This window comes from Tupaia chinensis, unplaced genomic scaffold (assembly GCF_000334495.1).
Source record: "Tupaia chinensis unplaced genomic scaffold, TupChi_1.0 Scaffold000207_1, whole genome shotgun sequence".
Taxonomy (NCBI): Eukaryota; Metazoa; Chordata; class Mammalia; order Scandentia; family Tupaiidae; genus Tupaia; species Tupaia belangeri.
Window position 1 is genome coordinate 1,344,600 of NW_006159682.1, and position 18,670 is coordinate 1,363,269.

Here is an 18,670-nt window from a genome sequence, read left to right on the forward strand (position 1 = left end):
GCCTCCTCCGCCCGCCGCCGCCTCGCTCGCTCGGCGCGGGGTCCCCAGGGGTGGCGGGAGACCCGCCCTGACTCCATTTTCTCAACCTATTTCCAGTTTAAAATCTTGCCTACCATTTCCCAGTTTAAAAATACCGTTCATCGATCCAATGTTCTATTTTAGATGATCCATATTTCTCTTTTACTTTCCTTATAGTTCTCTTCAGTGTTAATGTAACTTAAGTGTCTGTCCTAGCTCCTTTTCCTTTATACCCCAACTCATCTCATAGTTTCTGGATAATCATCCATCTATCTGTTCCTTAGTTTTAACTATCTATTGTGTAAATGCGATTTACTTCCAAAGTAGCCTCCTTATTCCTATCCTGTCTTCTCTCTTGACCGCCTCCATATTCAATTGCTTACATAGGATGAAGGTTCAAGTTCATTGTCATAGTTAACAAAGGTCCTCGTGATTTTACCTTATATAGCCTATGCTTCCCCTCTACCTTGTGCTGTAGTAATACTTAGATGTTATAATTTTCTTGGGTTTATGTTTTTGCCTTTTTCCCTTTGTCGATTCTCCCATTTCCTATCTATCAGTTGGCCTAGACCTCTGAGTAAGCATTATCTCCTGTGAATCCTTCACTGATAGTTACTTATTAACATATATTTATTTTTTTGTTCTTACTAGTTTATGAGTTCCTTACACCCAGGAATGAAATCTTACTCATTTTGATATTCCTGGCACCTGGTACACATCCTGACATATATAGTGTGTTATCATTGAATATTAAATTGAACTATATTAGTTAATTTTGAGCTTGTTGAAACAAGAAGGAAGATATGATTGGGTTTTTGGATCCTGATTCTATCAGAATGGAGCTATCTTAGTTATGTTATTTGCATATGTAAATGAATGTCTGTTAGCACTCTCTGAGTGCCCAGAGATTTGGGACTATGTCATATTCATCTATGTATTGCTAGTACCTAACATATTGCCTAACAAATGTCAAGCTATAAGTGCTTATTGAACTGAAGCAAATTAAACAGATGAAGGCTCACTTGCTGCAAATATGTCTGTGATTACTAGCATTCATCTTTTTTTGTTAAAAGTTAGTATTTATTTATTTTTGGCTATAGGGTGTATGCGCTTGCAGTACAGAGACAGAGACAGAGACAGTGTGTATGAGAGAGAAAGTAAGAAATGACCCCCTAGGATGGATGGCCACTCTGCAAATCCCCACTTTTCCATTTTCTCTCGAGATTTAGGGCATGCACACACATGCTCCTGGTGTGTTCTGCAGGTCACTGGGTTCAGGATTCAAATCCACACAGTGGATTCCATGTGGAATCCAGCCATCTTAACCACCATATCACCAGCTGGCCCAACATTCATCTTTATTTTTGCATCTTGTTTTTGAGTATAAATTAGAAATTTACCCATTGCCTTGCTGAAATCCAGATTTAGAAATATATGTTATATTCCTGAATGTTTGGCATGATTTAGTTATAGTGATGCATGGTGACATTTTTTTTTCAATTTCTATTTTATATTTTAAAATTTACATTTAATTTTTGTACATCTTTGTGGTGCATAATGTGGATTTTCAAAGTACATGGTGACTTTTTTTTTTTTTTTTTTCTTGAGAGGGTTTTGCTGTAGGGCACATGTGCTCACCAGAAAGACAGGGAAAGACAGAGAGACAAAAAGTGAGAAATCACCCTCTAGGGGTGATGGCCACACCTCAATCTCTTCTCCATTGTCCTCTTGGGCATGCATGCACACATGCCCGGTATGAGTTTAAGCCACCGGATCCGGAACTTGAACTGTGATCAACTACTGGGAGTCCAGCGACATAGCCATTACGCCAACTGCTGGTCATGGTGACTTCTAATGATCACATTGCACTCCCCCTCTTTTAAAAAAATAATTATTTAACTTCATTCATTTTATTTTAATTTGACCAGAGAGAGGCAGAGCAAGAGAGAGAGAGAGAGAGAGAGAGAGAGAGAGAGAGAGAGAAAGTGAGAAAGCAAACTGCCAGGTCTGGGACTTGAGCTGTGGTCAGCCATGTGGGAGTCCAGTGCCCTTCACCACCACACCACCTCTGGCCCCTCACACTGCCCTTTCTACAAAAGATTTATAGCCCAACATCTCTTTATGAATTTGTTTTAAAATTTTTGGCATGAATTGATAACAGAGTACGAGATCTATAATTGCCTTAATTTTTTTCTCCCCTTTACAAATTCTAGTATTCTTCCTTTTTAAAAAAAGTAAAAGTTGCTAGGGCAGCCAGTAGTGTGGAGTTAAGGCAGCTAGATCCTACATGGCCAGCTGTGGTTTAAGTCCAGCATTCAGCAACTTGAAGAACACACTGGGCATGTGTGTCCAAAATCAAGAGAACAGAGGAAAAAAGGTTGTGGTGTGATCCACCTCCAAGTTTGTGCCCTATGGCAAATTAAAAAACAAAACAAAACAAAAACAAAAACAAAAAACCCCAAAAAACAGACAATAAACAAAATCCTTTTGAGAATCTGAGGCAGGAGGATCTTGAGTTGAAGGCCAGCCTGCCTGACATTGTGAGACCATGTCTCTTAAAAAAAACAAAAAAGGGACCAGTAGTTGGTGTAATGGCTATGTCACTGGACTCCCATGTAGTCAACCGTGGTTCGAGTCTCAGACCCAGTGGCTTAAACTCACACCAGTGCCTGTGCGTGCGTGCCCAAGATCCTGAGAGGCGCAAAAAAAAATAGGAGAGAGGATTGTGGCATGGCCATCCCCGCGGGGGTGTGTGTGTGTGATTTCTTGCTCTCTGTCCCTCTGTCTCTCTGTGTTTTTCTGGCGAGCGCATGTGCCCTATTGCAAAAAATCTCCCAAAGAAAAGAAAAAGAAAAGGGGTCAGCAGATGGCATAGTGATTAAGACACTGGACTGCCACGTAGCTGACCATGGTTTAAGTCCTGGACCTGGCTTGCTTTCTCACGTTCCCCCTTCTCTCTAGTAAGTCAAACAATAATAGTAATAATAAATAAAGTAATTAAATAATTCTTTAGAAAAACAAACAAAAAAATCAAAAACACAAGTTCCCCCAAAATTTCCTGTTTTGTTGTCTGGCAAGGTAAGTATCTTTGCAATTAGGTAGTATAAGACATAAATTTACAGATGTAAGAAGCTCAGTGAATACCTTGAATACCAGGTAGGTTTTTATTTATTTATTTTTTATTTTTTTTTAAGAGAGGTGCATGTGCTCACTGGAGACAGCGACAGATAGAAAGTGAGAAATTACCCCCTAGGGGGATGGATGGCCATGCCACAGTCCCTTTTCCTCTCAGGATTTTGGGCATGCATGCACAGGCGCCTGACATGAATTTTAAGCTGCTTAGTCTGTGACTTGAATCGTGGTTGACTAACGTGGGAGTCCAGTGATGTAACCAGTACACCATGTGCTTGTTCCTCAGGTAGATTTAATACAAAGACAGTCATATTGTTCAGTGGAACTGTTGAAAACCATAAAGAGGAAATCCCTCCTTTTTAAAAATAGATTTTTGCTATTGGACACATGTGCATGCTGGAAAGATAGAGAGAGACAGAAAGTGAGAAATCACCCCCATGGGGGATGGCAATGCGCAATTCTTTCTCCTCCATTCTCCTCTCAAAATTTTGGGCGTACATGCACACGCCACTGGCTGCTGGGTCTGGTACTTGAAGTGTGATTAACTCTGTGGGAGTCCAGCAATGTGACCATTATGCCATCTGTTGATCCCAATAAAGAGAAAATCTTGAAAACATTCAAGACAGGATAAAACATTCCAAGGAGAGTACAGTGATAAGAATGATGACTAACTTCTCATCAGAAACAGTAGAATCTAGGGCTAGCCCTATGGCCTAATAGTTAAGGGAGTGGATCCCACATGGCTGACTGTGGGGTTTAAATCCTGGCTCTGGTGACTTGGAAAATGTGCTTGCTGGGCATGTGTATGTGCCAAAGATCCCAACAAGATTAAGAAACAAAGGAGGAGAGATTGCACCATTGGGGGATGCTTTCTCCCTTTCCCTCTCTTTCTATCTCTCTGTGGAGTGTTTGTGCCCTCTGTCAAATAAGGTAGAATCTAGAGGACAGTGGAACAATTTCTTTAAATTGTCAAAAGGAAACAATTATCAATTTCGTATTCCACAAAATTCTTTTTTTTTTTGAGAAAGATTTTTTGCTATTGGGCACATGTACTTACCAGAGGGACAGAGAGACAGAGAAAGATAGAAAGTGAGAAATCACCCTCCAGGAGGGATGGCCATGCTGCAGTCCCTTCTCCTCCATTATCCTCTTGGGGTTTTTGGGCACGTGCCCAGCCTGAGTTTTAAGCTGCCCGGTCTGGCACTCGAACTGTGGTCGTCTGTGTGAGAATCCAGTGATGTAACTATTATGCCACCTGTAGGTCCTTATTTATTTATTTATTTATTTTTTCCTTCTAGGTGTGTGTGCTTGCTGGAAAGAGACAAACAGAGACAGAGTGGGAAAGTGAGAAATCACTCCTTGGGGATGGGGGAGTGTCCATGCCACAATTCCTTCATTTTCATCTAGGGATTCTTGGTATGCTTGCATATGAGCCCAGTGTGAGTCCCAAGCCACTGGGTGTAGGACATGACTATGGTCAGCCATGTGGGAGTCTAGCATCCTAACCACGATGCCATTTGTTGGCCCCCCACAAAATTACTCTTTAAAATGAAGTAAAGATGTTTTTAGAAAATACAGTCTGAGAATTTGTTGCTAACAGACCTACCTATTATAAGAAATGCTAAAGGAAGTTTTTTAGGTTGTAGAGAAATGATACCAGATGGAAATGTGTATCTATGGAAGAAACTAAGAACATTTAAAATGGCATACATGTAAGTATTAAAAAAACTTTTATATGGAAGTAAAATATATGCCAACAGTAGCAGAAAAGAAATAAGTGTACTTTTCTGAGTGCAGTTTATACATTATATTAGATATGGTAATATTAACTCAAGGTACACTGATAAGTTATGGATACGTATTCCTGGAACAACCACTAATGAATACAAGAAAAAAAATTTTTTTTGAAGAGATTTTTGCTATAGGGTGCATGCGTTCACCTGAAAGACAAAAAGAGAAGGGAGACAGAAAGCGAGAAATCACCCCCTGGGGGATGGCCACACTGCAGTCCCTTCTCTGTTCTCCTTTCTCCTCTTGGGATTTTGGGCATGCATGCACACGTACCTGGTGTGAGATTTTAAGCCACCAGGTTTAGGACTCGAGCCACTGTCTACTATGTGAGAATCCAGCAACATAACTGCTATGCCAGCAACATAACTGCTATGCCATCTGCTGGTCCCAAGAAAAATATTAAAAAAACCAATATAGGAGATATAGTGGAATACTAAAAATATGTTCAACCTTAAAGAATGCAGATCAAGAAAAGCAACTGAGAAAAAAATTGGGACAGATTGAAAACAAAAAGATCAAATGGTTGATGTAAACTAAGTCTTATCAATAATTACATTAAATGTAAATTAACTGAATAGTAATCAAGAGATGGAACCTGTCAGGTATGATGAAAATGAAAGATTGATCTATACTGTTTATAAGAGAAACATTTGAAATAGACTTAGGTTGGAAGTATAAGGATGGAAAAAGCCATATCATGTAGATACTAATCCTAACAAAGCTAGTGTGATTATTATTAGACTAGGTAGACATGGAGATAAGGAACACTAACAAAAATGGAGTTCTGGCTCACTATTTTTCTGCGTCCTAATCCTGGGTGAGGATTTTGTTTTCTCATCTATAAAATATAGTTAATATGAGCTGTTATGTTTGGCATTTTACCTTTATTATTAATTATCCTTAAAATGGCATCACTAGATTGCTGTTACTATTGTATGAATGAAAATACTGAAGACCACAGAGGTTAATGACTTCGCTAAAGTCATTTGGCTAGTTAAGTGGCAAAGCTTGGATTTGAAGCCAGTTCTGCTTTGAATTGACCATGTTTTTTGCTACATGTCTTTTCCTTCTTGAATAGTACTATACCTCATGCTTTGCTTCTGTATAAAATGTACCTAATTGGTAAATCTCTCTTTAGGTTGTTCCTATTTTATTATTTGATTTTGGAATCCATTGTTCTTCAAGTTATAAAAATAACTATATTCAGATGACATTCATAAGCTGTGATAGAGATTTTACTATGTTGGTCTTAGCAATTTTACTACTTGTCAGTACATTTCAAAGATGCCTCTCTCTTGAAGTGCTTTGCTAATAACTACATCTCCAAATTCCCCCCTAGATAATAACATTTTGGTTATAGTCAATGAGAACATAAGTGACTTAGAACATTGGAGTCTACTTGAAAAAAGAAGATATTAGTATCTTATTCTACTGTGAATTCTTTATGTAAATATTTGTCTAACACATGTTATTTGCCTCTTAGAGTTGTAGAGTATAAATCACTGATTATTTGTTTAGTATTTACTTCATATTGTAGTTTCTGGCCAGACTGAATAGTTATAAATTACAGTTTATAGTATTATTATAGAAAGGCTAAGTATGGTTTGTATTTATTTAAATTATCTTATAAATGTGTACATGGTTGCTGGAAGTACTGTGAAACATTTAATAGGTGCTGTATCTTTTACCTACTGCATTCCCAGACCCTAACACTATTCTTGATACATGGCAGATACTCAACAAATACGTTTTGGTGGTTTTATTAGTATTTTTTGTTGTTATTGTCTCTTGGAAGTCTTGTGTGAAGATTAGTGTGTAATGAAAGATGTTTTAAATGTTTGCTCCCTCTTGTGGATAATAAGGAGAATGTAAACTCTAATAATGTTCTCTTTAAATTTTGCTATGAAAATGAGTGTATTGTGTGTAAGATTTACACACAAAATTACTTTTTGGAGATACCTTAATACTGTCAACCCAGTAGTTTTAGTTTACATTGTATTCAGGAAACATGAATAATCTTGCTCAAGTATTTTTATCTTTTTTTTAGTTTTTGCTGTAGGATGTATGTGCTGACAGAGAGAGAGAAAGAGAAAGAGAGAGAGAGAGAGAGAGAGAGAGAGAGAGAAATCTCGCCATAATCCTTTTTCCTCCAGTCAGAGAGAGAGAGAGAGACAGAGAGAGAGACAGAGAGAAATCTTCTCCTATCTCCGCTTGGGATTTTGGGCATGGATATACACATGCCTGGCATGATTTTCAAGCTGCTGGGTCTGGAGGTTGAACCATGCAGCGGGCCATGTGGGATCCAGTGCCTTAACTTCCATGGTACCTGCTGGCCCCTCATTTTTTTCATGTGAAGGATAAAATTTTATGGTGGTACTCAAGTCAGAACTTAAATAGCACTTTTCTGAGCTCACTTTTTCTATTTACCTACATACAAATATGAATCATGAAAGAATTTCTTTCTGGTGTTTCTTACTTTCTTTTTGTGGAGTGTATGTGTGTGTGGTTTTTAGACAGGGTCTTGTTGTATTGCAATCCTCCTGCTTCTGTCTCCTGCTACTGCTGGGACCACAGATGGTATGCCACCATGTGTAGCCCTTTCAGTGAGGGTCTTGCTAGGTTGCCCACATTGGCTATGAGCTCTCAACTCTTCTCCCTCAGCCTACAGATTAGCTGGGATGACAGTTGTATATTTACATACCTGACTTTTCAGGATGGACTGGAATCTTACTCTGGCCTCCCATGTGGCCTCAGTCTGCCAAGCAGTAGCATCAGTGTGCACTACTGCAGCTGGGCCTTCTTTCTGCTTTCCTTTCTTTTTTCTTTTCTTTTCTTTTCTTTTCTTTTCTTTTCTTTTCTTTTCTTTTCTTTTTAGAGATCTTTTGCTATAGGCATGTGCACTTGTTGGAGACACAGGGAGAGAGAAGGTGAGAAATCATCCTCCAGCGGGGATGGCCACTCTGCAATCCTTTCTCCATTCTCTTGTGATTTTGGGTATACATGCATATGTGCCTGGGTGCAGGACTTGAACTGTGGTTGGCCATGTGAGAGTCCAGCAATATAACCCTTATGCCATCTACTAGTCCCAACTTCACAGTTCTTAAAGTCAGAATACTTGGCCAGGTTTTAAAAAAATGCATGATGTGTAATAGAGATGTTCCTTGACTTAACATGGAGTTATATCCTGGAAAATCCATTGTAAGTTCAAAATACTATAAGTTGACAGTACATTTCATACTTCAGTGTGCTCAATGTAAAATGGAAAAATTGTGAATCAAATCATCAGAAGTCAGTGGGGTTAAATCTCAGTAAACCCATTGTAAAATTGAAAAAAATTATAAGTCAAAACATTTTAAGTTGGGGACTGTCTGTACTTTTATTTTAAAGAATTAATGCCACTGAGACTTCAAGCAGCTGGGCTTTGAGAATGCCTTGACATGTGGAATAAATCTTTTTTTGTTTTTATTTTTGTCAGAGGGCATGTACGCTGGCTGGAGAGGAGAAAAAGAGAGGGAAAGTGAGAAATCACCCCCCGAGGGGTTGGCCACCCTGCAAAACCCTTCTTCTCTTCTCTCCCAGGATTTTAGGCATGTACACATATGTGCCTGGTGTGATTTTTCAAGCTGCTGGGTCCAGGACTTAAACTACAATGAGCCATGTGTGAGTCCAGCACCTTAACTACCATACCACCTGCTGACCCTCTGGACTTTATTTTAAAGTTTATTTATTTTCTTACATGAGTGAGAAAGATAGACCGCTATAGACAGATGACAAAGGGTTCTTCATTGTGATCCCCTCTCAGTTTCTTTCAGCCTTGGATTATGGGCACATGTGTGTCTGTAAGTTCAGGGACATTTCTGGACACCAACCCAGAACTTTCCCATGTGGGTCAGTCTTGTAGAACATTGCATTACTGCTGCACTATCTGACCTGTTCCATGAAATTTTTGAAGACCCACCATAGAACACTTTCATTGTTTAGTTAGTCTTTATATCCTGTGAGAAAAGATTTGATTTATATGTTTTGCTCAGTTTTGCCTATTACCAGATTTCATACAAATGAAGTTATACAGGGTCCTCTTCCCCCTTTTGGGATTTTTATTTTCCTTCCTTGATGTGTAGGCTGTTCTTTGCCTGGTGATCTGTTCACATTTAAGAGTGGCATGGTAGTTAAGGATGCTGGACTCCCACATGGCCGACTGTGGTTTGAGTCCTGGACCTGGTGGCTTGCTTTTTCACTTTCTGTCTCTCTCTCTCTCTCTCTCTCTTTTCACTGTCATTCTCTCTCACTCTGCCCCTCTCTGGTCAAAATAAAATAAAATAAAATAATAAATAAAATAAAGCTAAGTAAAAATAATTCTTTTTTTTTTTTTTTTGAGAGGTTTTTCACTATAGGGCGTGTGTGCTCACCAGACAGACAGAGAGAGACAGAGAGACAGAAAGCGAGAAATCACCCCCCAGGGGGGATGGCCACGCCGCAATCCCTTCTCCTCCATTCTCCTCTCAGGATCTTGGGCACGCACACACACGCGCACGGTGTGGGTTTTAAGCCACCGGGTTCGGGACGTGAACCGCGGTCGACTACGTGGGAGTCCAGCGACATAGCCATTACGTTAATTGCTGGTTCCCAGTAAAAATAATTCTTAAAAAAAAAAAAAAGAGTATGTACCGAAAAACTATTTGAAAATTTTGAGGGCATGGGCTGGGATTATCAAAGAGGGGGCTTTATCTCTTAGGTTCTTTGATTTGCATTTTCTTTTGGGACATCCATGTGTCAGTGTATAAAGTTGCTTTCTCTAAAACTATTCAGGTTCTAGGAAGAAAAAGGGGGAGTGGGAGTCTCCAAACTCTTGAAGGGTGTAAACTGTTTCCCATTGTTCTAGAGTTGGATGGGGAGATAGACGTGGTTCTCACCTTTCAGGATGGAGACGTTTACTTACTTACTTAGTCTTATTTCAGCCCAACAATTCCTTTTTGTTTCTCTCTGTGCCTGATTTCCATGAGTCTGAAATGTTTCTATTTCAGTATCTCCAGAGAAAATAATTCTTTTCTCTTGAGACAGTAAAGTTGAGGGTTAGTCACTTCATTATGTGAAGATGGTGTTTAGGAACTGCAAGGCCTGCTTATTCCTTGTAGGTTTAAAAACTGATTTTAGCCCCTTGTCTCACATCTGTCTCCTCAAGTATTTGTTACATTTCATTCCTGAGTTTTTCTGGAGGACACACACATCAACTTATTTCTCAGAATCATCTCTGTAAGTACTTAGGTTTGATCTTCCTTTCTGTTAAGTAATTGACCATTTCTTCCTGTATCCTAACATACCGTGGTTATAGATATTCTCACTTGCACTAAAGATACACTTTGTGATTCAGCTGTTTGTTCTTGTTCTTGAGTGATGAGAAAGAAGAGTAGAAGAGAGCAGGAATATCTTCTATGTCAGCCTAAAGCTAGAAGTCCAAATGTATTTTAAATGCTTTGTTTGCTCTGTGGAGAACTGATTGGAGAGAATTCATAGTTTATGTAAGATAATCAGTTAGAAGACTATTGCAAATACCTGAGGGGAGAGAGTGGTGAAAGGAATATGGAAAAGGTGGATGAATGTTTTAATAGTGATTTGTTTGTTTCTAGGGAATGAGAGAAGAGAGAGTTTACAACGACCATTTGGACATTGCTCTGTTGGTGCAATAGAAAGGATATGACAAGTATACCATCTTGTCCTTTCTTTCTCTCTCTTATTTAAAAAATTTATTTATTTTGTTAGACAAAAGGTTACCTTTGATGGGGTCAGTATGCTGTGATTCTCCCCTTGTCCTCAGACAGTCAGGGTCATGGGTGTGCCCATGGGCATGCTTGGGGTTTTAAAGTTGACCAGGGATAAACCTGGAGCCTTCTCACATGATCTCTAGCATTATGCAGCAGTGTCCTAACCACTTATGCCACTGTGCTGCATCTTGTCCTTTCTGTGCCTTTTCAACTATTTAGGAGAAATCAGACATAGACAAGTAAAAAGTTAAGATCAAAGCAAATAACCTAAGACAATTAAATACAAAGCGACAGTGAAAGTCACTCAGAAGAGAACACAAAAGGAAGAAGCTGTGGTGAGAAGGGAACCCTCTTACACTAATGCTGGGAATGTAAATCAGTTCAACCTCTGTGGAAAACAATATGCAGGTTTTTCAAAAGCCTTCAGATAGAACTTCCATATGACCCAATAATCCCACTTCTCAGGATTTACCCAAAGGATAGGAAAAAACCCTAGAATGTTTCCTGCACGTCCATGTTTATTGCAGCATTATCTACAATTGGTAAAATACAGAGCCAGCCGAAATGTCCAAAAACTGAAGACTGGGTTGAAAACCTGTGGCACATATATACTATGGAATATTCCACAACTATAATAAACAATGAGATCCAGAGAATCACTGCTGAGGAGTAAGACGGCTAGAGGTGTGGGATGTGCCAAAAAGACGATGAGACTGTTGCTGAGTTTATCAGGAGGACCATCCTGAAAATCCGCATGACTGAAATGATGACAGTCCTAAAAGCCTTGAACTTTTTGTCTGAAAATGAACTGCAGGCTGTAAACTTTAGGCAGAGAAAGGAATATTTTGTTCAGTACTTGATTCTGCTGTGTGAGGAAAAGCATGCAAGTTTCCATGATGCAGACCTTTTAGACATCATTTATACTCAAGTTCATTGGCATCAGAGTTTGGGATGTTTTTCAGATGAGTGAAGCTCCAGACCTTTTTGATATGGAACCATTTAAAAAGTTCATTTAAGAAAATTCTTCAAAGAGCATAAAAAAATGTGACTGTCAGCCTCAGAGACATGGAGGAGAATGCAGTCTGGACCTGAATTGCTTGGGGAAGACAGTATATGAAGCCAAAAACACCCAGCACAAACCTACTTATGTAGTGTATTATTCCCAGGCTTCATATGCCTTCACTTCTTCCTCCCGACTGAAGAGCCATATGCCCCTTCTGGGTCAGGCACTCACAATTGCTAGCAGGTACCATCAGATTGTGAAAAAGGACGTAGGAGCCGCTATCTGGACTCACTGAAGGTTGTTGTTTTTAAACAGTATAACCAGACCTTTGAAATTCACAACTCTTCTACACCTCTACAGGAAAGAAGCCTTGGACTAGATATAAATATGGATTCAAAGATCATTCATGAAAACACAATTGAAAAAAACAAGAGTCCAAAGAGTAACTCAAGAGACTTTTGGAGACTACCCTCAACCACAACTGCAATTTGCATAATACAAGCTTGAAACGAAATTTAAAAGTGACTTAAATGGGGGCCTCTTGTCTAAGAGGGAAGAATTCAGCTGGTGCCTAATAAAGTTCTCCAGCCCACACTGGAAGAGTTGAAATCCTTAGTACCAGATGGTATCGTAGATGCACTACTGTCTCCATTGCTCACTTGTACACCCAACAAGAGAATGAATTGCTTTGAATTCCAAGATAAATAAGCCAAGCCCTACGTGGCCTTATAAGCACAGCAGTTCCTTTATTATGTAGCATACACATTTTAGTTAATGGCTAGCTATCTAGTTGCTATCTATAGGCTTGTATTTTAGAAATTATACTATTGAAAATTTAGAAATGTTTGTATAATTGTTGGGACTGATTCCTCTACTGTGTGCTCCTACCTGACCACATCCTGCTAAGTATAGTGGTTGTGGGCATTTGAGGTAGGACAGGCTATATATATGGTTCTAGACTGGACCTTGAGTGCCTGAATGCTCTGAAGTCAAACGTATGGCACAGTGATTGAGACTGCTGGGCCTCGTGTCTAGTGTCCCTTTTCCCACTCCTGCCTCTCCTTAGTTCTGGGGAGGTCTGGTTCTAATTGCTGACTTCTAGGGATTTTGTTTCTTAATCCTTGCATCATGGAAAGAAGCACCAAGAAACTGTACCCAACTCAAAATCCCCAAAAATCATAAAACTGCTCTATTCAGAGTGTGGAGTAGGCCTGTTAACTTAATACTATATGATGTAGCAGATCAGATGATTTAGTTAATATAAAATATGTGTCTCATTATAAATATACTTTACATAATCTCTTTTATCATATGTATTGACATTCAGACTAACTGATATTATACTGATTTGGGAGTAAACATATTTAAATACAGAAAAAAAAATAAAAAGAAACAATGAGATCTTATTTGACCCAAAATGGATCAATATAGAAGACACAGTGTTGAGCAAAGTGAGCCAAACTTTGAAAGATGCACATTGTATATCCCTACTTAGTTTGTATTGAGTATGTCTATACTTTATAGTAGAGGTTGAGAGACCTGAAGATGTGATGGTGGAGAGAAGGGTGTGGATGCTAGAGACTGTAAGGGGGGGAAATGGTTGGTAGAGAGTGGGTGGTGGAGGGTGGGTATGAGAAATAAAAAAAGAGAAAAGAAAATTTTTCATAGGATTACCTTAATTATATTTCCCTTAAAGATCCTTTTCCTGAATACTAAGTTTTCAGAAAGGTGAAACAAAGTTTAAGGGACTCATTCTGTATTTGTAAATTTGGACAAGGGTCATTTTACATCCTGGGAATAATTAAAAAAAAAGAGAGAGAATGACGACCTTTTCAGTATGATAGAGCTGTTTTTTTTTTTTTTTCAAACATTTAAGAATGACACAAGTTAAAATTGTGATGATGGATGAATGAGAAATTTTTATATTTTCTCTACTGCTGCATATATTTAAAATTTTCCAGAATAATAACAAAAAATGTCACTCTGAAGAGAGCACAAAAGGAAGAACTGTGTTTTCCAGGAGCTTCATAAGCCTAAAAGGCTTAAAATCTGAGTCATCTTTTGGCTTTTTTTTCTGGCACATCTCAAAATGGAATGTGACTAAATGCTAACTAAATCTCTCAGATTTTTTGTTTTGATGCACTAATTACAGTATAGTAGTTTTGCATAAGCAGTCTGCCAGTGTTTTAAGAATGAAAAGAATTAATAATTAATGGTGGATAATTAGAGAGTAGCATGGATTTCATTCTGTTATCATATGCTTGTTTAGGGAACAAATCTAGTTTATATTACAACATGCTTTTTATTAGCTTTTATAATTTTATATATTTATTTGCATGCCTTTGGTATTGCAAACAAAATTCCTTCTTTGGTGATATTTAAAAGTGAGTGGAGAAAAAGATTTATCTTTAAACCACTGCTAATATTGAATAGTTGTTAATACCAGGTTCCAGTATTTCTGTGAAATGTGGCTCAAATAATGAGAGAGGTTGACTGACTCATTTGGAATTCCATGGTCTGGTCCTCTGCATTGCACACTTAAGTATTTGCTTTTTTATTTTTGTTTTTAAATAGATTTTTGCCCTAGGATGCGTGTGCTGGCCATAGAAAGACTGAGAGAAATCACTCCCCCAGGGGAGAATGGCCACACTACATTCCTTTTTCTTCCACTTTCTTCTGGAGATTTTGGGCACACACATGTGAACACATGCCCAGTGCAGTTTTTTCAAGCCGTTGGGTCTGAGACTTGAAACATGCAGTTGGCCGTGTGGGATCCAGTACCTTCACCACCATGTCACTTGCTAGCCCTAAGTATTTGGTTTTTATCTGTTTTCTATTACTGATAAGATTCTGGGAAATTTACAGTAATAGATTCACCTGAGACCAATATGTTAACTAAATTATCAGTTTGCAGAGAGATAGATACTTTTTACATTGACCACAACACTTATAATCATTATTCAGAACATATTCTTCCTGGTTAATATTAGGATACCTGGGAAACGAGTTTGGTTATTTTATTTTTAAAATAATTTACAGTTAACTGTAGGAATTCTTTTTTTTTAAAATTATTTTATTTAACTTTACTTATTTATTTTAAATTTGACCAGACAGGGACAGAGCAAGAGAAAGAGAAAGTGAGAAAGCAAGCCGCCAGGTCTGGGACTCGAACTGTGGTTGGCTATGTGAGAGTCTAGTGCCCTTAACCACCACACCACCTGCCAGCCCCACAAGTTTTCTACTTATTGCCGGGTGAATTCTTCACATTTCCTGGCTTTTGAAATTTCTCCTTCCACAAATCTTCCATGACTATGTATCCTCGTAAACCCCAGTCATACAATTTCTCTCCACTGACCTGGGCAAATGTAATGGCTTGTTGTGGATAAAAGATAGAGGCAGCTAATCCCGTGAAACCAGGTGGGTACACCAGCTTCTTTACTTTTGAACCTCTAGCCAAAAGGAGTCCAACAAGGCCAGCAAAACCAATAACACCAAGTCTTGGAAAAAATCCAGGAGGTGCATTTTGGAAATAATCATAGCTGTCTAACCCCCACTGAACCAAATTCTGCATCTTGGGCTTAGCTTGGGAGTACATTTCCTGACACCAACTTGTATATGGCTCGCAGTGATGTCAAAGCCGTGAGATGCTTTCTTCCAGTTGAGTCCTTGGTTCCTCCACATATTTGGATTACCCCTCAGGAATTGAGTAGAGTGAAAGCTCATCAACCTTCATGGCATTTTTATTGGGCGAGACCTTTTTGGAGCAGCGTAGACTTTGAAGGTGAGCAGGCTCAGGCTGGCTGGCCCCACGGACCTCTGGATTGATTACCTTGAACATGTCGCTGGCGGAGGCAGCGTTGGCTCCCGTGGGGTCACCCAGGCCCCGCCCACTACAGAGAGTCTAGGGTCTTGTTGCCATGGTCTACCCCCAGCTTCACCCAGCCCCAGATCATGGGTAAGTAAGTGCCTGACTTACTCAGATATCTCTCAGGATGTGAACTCAGAATGCTTCTATATGATCAGCCTTACTGAGCATTATATTTTGGCACCATGTCATTATCTAGCCCCTTAGTAATCCTTTTTAATGACAACGAAACTTTTGCACTAAGTTTAAGTCTTTTACCTGAGAATTCCTAACTGGGGTCAGTCAGGTGGTGAGCACAGAGGTATGTGTCTACAGTCCTAGCTGCTTTTTTGGGTGAGGCAGGAGGATTGTGAATTTGCTACCTGAATGGACAAAATAGTGAGACTTTGAAAGAGCCAGACTTGGTGACTTATTCCTGGGCTTAGCTACTTAGGAGGCTGAGGCAAGAGGATCATGACATTGTGAGACTCTATCTAAAAATAAAACAAGAAAGAAAGAAAAACCCATTGCACACACATACACAAATATAAACACACACATATGCAAAATAGTTTATAATGGGAATTTTATATTTACATAGAGATAAAGGGGAAAATGAGAAGGGTACTTGTTGAGTGATTGCTCTGAGCTTCCTGTTGATTTGTTACTTCATTCAATTTTCACAATCTCAGGAGGTTATTAGTTTTCTCTGTATATAATACTTAAGTAAAATAATTTATTTTGTGTTTTATAGTTTGTATATTCAGAGTCTGATCTGATTCCAAAGCTTGTGCTCTTTTTGCTCTGATACACTCAAAATTGCTTCCATCCTTGTATTCATCATTCATTCATCTCTCTGTTATAATTCTGTTTTTTATTTTAATTTTAGGTTTTTGCTATAGAGAGCATGTACTTACCAGAGAGAGACAGAGAAAGTTTGTGGGGGGAATGAGAAATCATCCCATTGGGGGGGTTTGACCACATTGCAGTCTCTTTTCTCCTCTTCAGATTTTGGGCACACATGCACCCACACGTGCCCAGCGTGATTTTCAAGCCACCGAGCCCATGGCTCAAATTGCAGTTGGCACCTGTGGGAGTTCAGTGCCCCAACCACTGCACCATTTGCCAGCCCCATAATTTTGTTTTTTTTTTTTTTTTTTTTTAAGTTGTAGGGTGCATTTGCTAACCATAGAGACAGAAAGAGAGAAATCACCCCACAGGGGGGATGGCCATGCTGCAGTCTTCTCCATCATCCTTTCAGGACTGTGGGCATGCACATGCATGCACCTGACCTAAGTTTTAGGGTCCAGGATTTTTTTCTTTAAATTTTTTTCAGTTAACTTTATTCATTTATTTATTCATTTGTTTATTTCAATTTGACCAGAGAGGAGGAGAGAGAGAGAGGGAGAGAAAAAGTGAGAAAGCAAGCCGCCTGGTCTGGGACTCGAACTGTGGTCAGCCATGTGGGAATCCAGCGCCCTTAACCATCACGTCACCTGCTGGCCCCAACCGGGTCCAGGATTTGAACCACAGGTGACTACTTGGGAGTCCAACAACATAACCATTATGCCACCTGCTGGTCCCCATAATTCTGTTTTAATAGAATTATGAAGAAGAAAATAAAAAAATAACCTTAATCTCACCAAAGGTTAGACAGACTGATTTAAAATAGATAAAACTGAAAATAGTAAAGTGAAAGCAAATCAAAACAAATTATGGCTGTTTTGCATGGTTATGTGACATAATATATTTTATGTGAAATGAAGCATTTTCTTTATTAAAGTTAGTTTAGAAACTCTGAGTTGAAAAAAATGGATTAATTTCTTTCTGAAAGGGTCCAGCAGATGGCGTAATGGTTACATCACTGGACTCTCACATGGTTGAGTGGTTCGAGTCCCGGACCTGGCAGCTTAAACCATGCCAGGCATATGTGTGTGCATGCCTGGAATCCTAAGAGGAGAATGGAAGAGAAAGGATTGTAGTGTGGCCGTCCCTCCTGGGGAATAATTTCTCATTTTCTGTCTCTCTGGTAAATGTAATGCATACCCTATAGCAAAAATCTCTAAAAAAAAGAAGATGTGCAATTTCTTTCTGAAATAGTTCTTAGGGGCTTTAATATGGTAAAATATAAGTTTCTAAGAGCAGGATATTGGATAGAAAGTTTCCCATCTTATTTACATTGAAACCTATTTTTCTAGTCATTTCTCAGATGGCTAAAATAGAGAAATGAGCTATTCATAGAAGAATAAAGGAAGAAAAAAAGTTCAAGTGTATTTGTTTCAAAATGCAGATCTTGCCTTAACTTCCAAGCTCATTTATGTTCATGTAAGCAGGCATACCTCAGAGATTGTGGGTTCTATTTCAGACCACTGTACCAAAGTGAATATTGCCATAAAGTGAGTCAAGAATTTTTTGGTTTGCCAGTGTATTTAAAATTATGTTGAAACTTTAGTGCAGCTTTTTAAGTATACAGTCACTCAGTAGCATTATGTCTATAAACAGCAATGCATATACCTTATTTAAAAAATAACTCATGGGGGCCAGCAGGTGCTGTAGTGGTTAAGGTGCTGGACTCCTACATGACCAACTGTGGTTCGAGCCTTAGACCCCGCGGCTTGAAACTCAAGCCGGGCATGTGTGCGTGCATACCCATAATCCCAAGAGGTAAATGGAAGAGAAGAGACTGTAGATGGCCATCCCCACTGGCAAGTGATCATTTGCTTTCTTTGTCTGTATTTCTCCGGTGAGTGCATGTCCCCTGTAGAGGAAATCTTGCAAGAAAATACGTTTATTACTGGGCCAGGCTGGTGACCTGGTGGTTGAGGGAGCTGGATCTCACATGACTGGATGCACCTTTTGAATCATGAACCCGGCAACTTGAAGAACACTCTATGCCTGTGTTTGTGCCTGCCCAAAGTCTCAAAATGATGTAGAAATGGAGAAGTAATTGTGACGTGCCTGTGCCCCATTGGGGAGTGCTTTCTCTCTGTTCCTCTTTCTCCTCTCTCTGTCTCTCTCTCTGGCAAGTGCACATGCCCTCTGGAAATTTAAAACAAAATAAAAAACAGAACCATAAAAATTTAATTGCTTAAAACATGCTCGTGGTTATCTGAACCTTCT

The 18,670-nt window shown here is 39.1% G+C and overlaps 1 protein-coding gene and 2 pseudogenes across 1 annotated transcript in view; 2 read left to right on the top strand and 1 right to left on the bottom strand.

The window, feature by feature from the left end:
• Nucleotides 1–18,670, top strand: part of FAF1 (Fas associated factor 1) — a 470,502-nt gene that overhangs the window by 27,298 nt on the left and 424,534 nt on the right. The gene's annotated exons all lie outside the window — the stretch shown is intronic.
• Nucleotides 11,395–12,414, top strand: LOC102494044 (centromere protein N pseudogene; annotated as a pseudogene).
• On the bottom strand, nt 14,945–15,454 carry LOC102484578 (MICOS complex subunit MIC26 pseudogene; annotated as a pseudogene).